This window comes from Limulus polyphemus, unplaced genomic scaffold (genome assembly GCF_000517525.1).
Source record: "Limulus polyphemus unplaced genomic scaffold, Limulus_polyphemus-2.1.2 Scaffold3935, whole genome shotgun sequence".
Taxonomy (NCBI): Eukaryota; Metazoa; Arthropoda; class Merostomata; order Xiphosura; family Limulidae; genus Limulus; species Limulus polyphemus.
The window spans coordinates 77,037-81,212 of NW_013669545.1; the positions used below are offsets into that span (position 1 = coordinate 77,037).

Here is a 4,176-nt window from a genome sequence, read left to right on the forward strand (position 1 = left end):
GAATCTTCTAGAAACTCATCACGTGTTACCAGGTCACGTGACTTCCGCTGTCGTAACAATATATTACATCAGAATGAGTTTTTGATACCTATTACAACACTCTATGTAAAGAACTACCAAATAATAAGTTTGTTAAAATCATTCATAGAGGACCCACAGCATAGTCAGTGGGATTAATTGCAATATTGACTGGTAGGGGAAGGAGGGTAAGACGGTCCCCTTGAGTAGAACGGTTATCTCTGTATATCATCAGTTATGCTATCTAGAGTGGATTACATGCAACTATTGTTCAAGTGACCGGTGCATAAACACATTAATGGACGAGCGCGAATGAGAGCGATCAAAACGCGCGGGACTACAGATTTTGTCTTTTTGAACAAATGACATCGAAGGTAAGCACTTTCATTTCAACTTTCATGGTTTAAAAGTCGAAGTTTCAGAAGATTTCACTTTATTGATTCGTAAAAGAAACACAGTTCAAGTTTACTGAATTTTTATTAGCTTTACGATCAGTGACTTATGATAAAATTCCCCCACCCCTATGTGATCGTTCCCCCCCCCCACTAGTATCTAATTTTCTTTGCACTATTTTCACAGATAATGCGCAATTTATGCATGACATACGGTTTTCCCAATCGCTGCCGAAAGCATTTAAATGATGATTTTAAGTAATTTAAATGTAATTGCTAAAAGCAGCACTTATTTTGAATTGCAATTAGTAAGAGTTAGACGCGGACCATTTTACCCCATCTTGTAAAACGGCCCCCAGCCACAAGAAATTTCATTACTTCACTATCAAACAAAGGTCTAAGACCAATCTTTATTTTAACTAGAAATGTAATTTATAATAATAATAATAATAATAAAGGTTCATCAAAAAGGTTTTGCATTTTCAAGGCATTCAAAGTTACGATGGCCGTCTTACCCTATGCATATGAAGTTCAGAGAAATGTGTTTAAAAAATATATGTACCCCTACGGTAATTATAGGATTAAGCAACTACTTGGACGAGTTCAAATGTATAAACTATTATTTTCTTTCATTTCTCTTAATTTAGAGCTATTGATTTAAAAAAAATCACTCTTTACAAGTGCTGTTTCTACAAAACTTATACAAATAACATAAAACAAAGTTGTAAGAAATTGACATAGTGTAACAATTATCAGTATTACTTTTTGTCTATAATTGAAAGAAGAAGGAAACAATATATCACTCTAAATGGCAGCTGAATCGTTCACTTATTGTGCTAATATTCGATTCAAAACAGTACAAAAATGCATTTTGGTTGACACGAATTCGAATTCCATGTTCGTGAAAAACGTTAATCACTGACTTGCAGGAGCAAGAATCATGTGATAATGTTGCCTGCAAACAAAACAATAGAGGTGGAACTAGTTAACATATTAATGTGTGGTAAAAGTTATCCTCGTAGGTAAAGCTTTATTTTCCTTATTCAGGAAAACGAGTCTGTTGTGTACAGTTACAAAATACGGCTAAAGAACAACAGAACACTAAATAAAGTGACTTAATGAAATCATGGATTTTTGAATCCATCTTTTTTTTTTTTCATTTGTGTTTCCAGAAGCTGCGTCACGGTATCATACACTTTAAGACACTGCGGGAATGTTAGAGTAAATATTCAGTGTGTTAACCCTGGATTTGTGTACACTTGTTTTTTTTTTTGGGAGTTTTTTCCTGTCTTAAGCAAAACCCACACAACAAACACCGTCCCGTACATTAGTTGTTAAATTATCTTAAGTCTACGAGTATTTATACAGATATTTGCATAAACATGAAAAGTGACACGAAACAGTTATTTACAAGTCAGATAAATATCAAATAGATATCGAGAAATCGGAGTTAGCACAAACATGTGGTACTAGCAGACAGATCGAGTTTAGATCGCTAATGGCAAATGTCGCTAAATTGATAATTTCATCATAACTTACTCGTGTATATTACTTCAAACAGATATGCGGTATCTTTACGTTTCATAATCATATATACTGATAGTCTGTCAGTCTCAAATAAAATATAAACATGTATTAATAAGATAAACGTGGATTAATAAGATAATACGAAAACAACCACGAGGTTCATTCATCTTCACTTGTGGCTTATTCACACTAATAAGTACTTGCAGCCGCTACATTATTTTGTTTACGTGATAACGACATTTGTATTATTATTAAGTTTCAATAGATGGGGCCAGCAGGAAATAAGTAAATAACTAAAGTTGTTTTTTTGTTCTTTGTGTAGGCACAGATCTTCACATTGGGCTATCTGCGCTGTACCGTCCGCGGGTATTAAGCCATGATTTTTAGCGTTTTAAGTCCTCAAGCTTACCGCTAAGCTATTGAGGGGCAGTAACTAAAGACACTGCTTGTCCCGGTTTTTCGAAACTACTGGATAATATGTTCTCTTGGTTACAAATACAACAAAACGGGAAGCTGAATAATGTTGAGATTTTAACATTATACGGACATGATCTCTCACCCAAAGCTTTTTCATCTTCGTTGGAGTGATGTAATGTAAGACATATTAATTCATATTAAGAAACTGTATAAAGCCTCATTAAGTAACGATTACACTCACCAAATTAGCTGATATTTTTATCTAATGGTTTTGATACAGATTATATTACGTCATGCGAGCATCCATATTGTTACGACAGCGGAAGTCACGCGACGTTGGGAGCCTGCGCGCTGGTGTTTCTCGAAGGATCGTGAATTTGCCGGCCAGCTCGAGTGTGATCTAGATGCCCTCTTTTTCAGTATATATAAGCCTGGCAAAGAAAGCCAGCAGCTGATAGATAATCGAGTCAAACAAACAGTAGGCACCTAAGTAATATGTGTGAATCACTGTGATTTATAGCGTGTGTTATAAATATAGTTAAGTTTAGAAACGTAGTGATTGTGAAATTACTGTGTAGTAAAAGTGTGTATCAAGAAAGAATAAACTGTTTTAATAAAAAAAAACTTGTATCGCTGCTGTTCCTCGAAAAGAATTTCTACCGGAAGTTAACAAACAAATTGGTGTCACAGAGTGGGACGGAAAAAAAAGGAGATGGAAACGAGAAGTGGCAAATCAAACTACGACTTAGCAGCTTTGATGGCAGGAATACAAGAACAGCAAAAGAAACAATATGAACGAGAAAATAAACAAGAAGAAAGATTACAGCAGTGGTTTGAGGAGAAAGAAAACAAACAAGAAGAGAGACTGCAGCAGCGGCAATAAAACCAGCACCAGTGGCAACTGGAACAAGAAAGGAAACAAGAAGAACGAGAAAAGAAACAGGAAGAAAGTCTCCAACAGTTGAGAGAAAGCCAGCATACACAAATTGATAAGATTAGTAAATTTCAAAGTGAATTAAATACATTAAAGGACGATTTACTGTCTTTTACACAGGAAGGATATATTAGCCATGGACCAAATCAGCCCCAGACAACAAGAAGCCCCTTCCAGACCCTGCAGCTAAACCCTAATGCAAACATCTTCAGTCCTGACAGAAGTCAAATTCCAGACAAGAGTGTCAGCAATAGATGTGATCTAGTACGAATGAAGCCACAGGAATTCGATGGGAAGGCACTATGGGAAGCATATAGAGCACAATTTGAGATCCTGGAAGAAATGAATGGGTGGACAAAGGAGCAGAAAGCAGTGTACCTGGCAACGAGCCTGAAGAGACAACCACTGGAAATACTTGGACAGTTGTCAGCAGACGAAAGACACAACTATACAGCACTGGTAGCTGCTCTAGAGCTCAGGTATGGAACCCAAAAATCAGTCAGAAGTCTACAGGGCCAGGTTCAGGACGAGAGTCCGTGCTAAAGGGGAGAGCCTGCAAGAGCTGGCACAGGACTTGGAAAGTATGGCACACAAGACCTACCCAAATGCGCCACACGATCTCCTCAAGTTATTGCTGAGGGATCAGTTTGTAGATGCCTTGGACAGTCCACAACTGAAGAAACAAGTGAAGCAAGCACCCCCATCTACTATACAAGATGCAATTGCCAGAGCTCTTCAATTCGAATCCACCTTTAACTCCAGCACAGAAGTACCGAGGTTGGTACAGTCATCAGGATTCAAGGCCAGAAAAGGGCAGCTGTCACAGAAGTTTGAGAGACTTTGCTGGCACTATAAAAAACCGGAGCACAAGAGAGCTCAATACCGGCA

At 37.3% G+C, this 4,176-nt stretch overlaps 1 protein-coding gene and 1 long non-coding RNA gene across 2 annotated transcripts in view; one reads left to right on the forward strand and one right to left on the reverse strand.

The window, feature by feature from the left end:
* Positions 1–4,176, reverse strand: part of LOC106470309 (serine/threonine-protein kinase SIK3-like) — an 83,364-nt gene that overhangs the window by 53,689 nt on the left and 25,499 nt on the right. The window lies entirely within an intron of this gene.
* The window catches only part of LOC111088520, a 19,861-nt gene continuing 15,735 nt past the window's right edge, over positions 51–4,176 (forward strand). The window contains exon 1 of the long non-coding RNA XR_002613014.1: positions 51–392. This is a non-coding gene — a long non-coding RNA (uncharacterized LOC111088520). The remainder of the gene's footprint in view (positions 393–4,176) is intronic.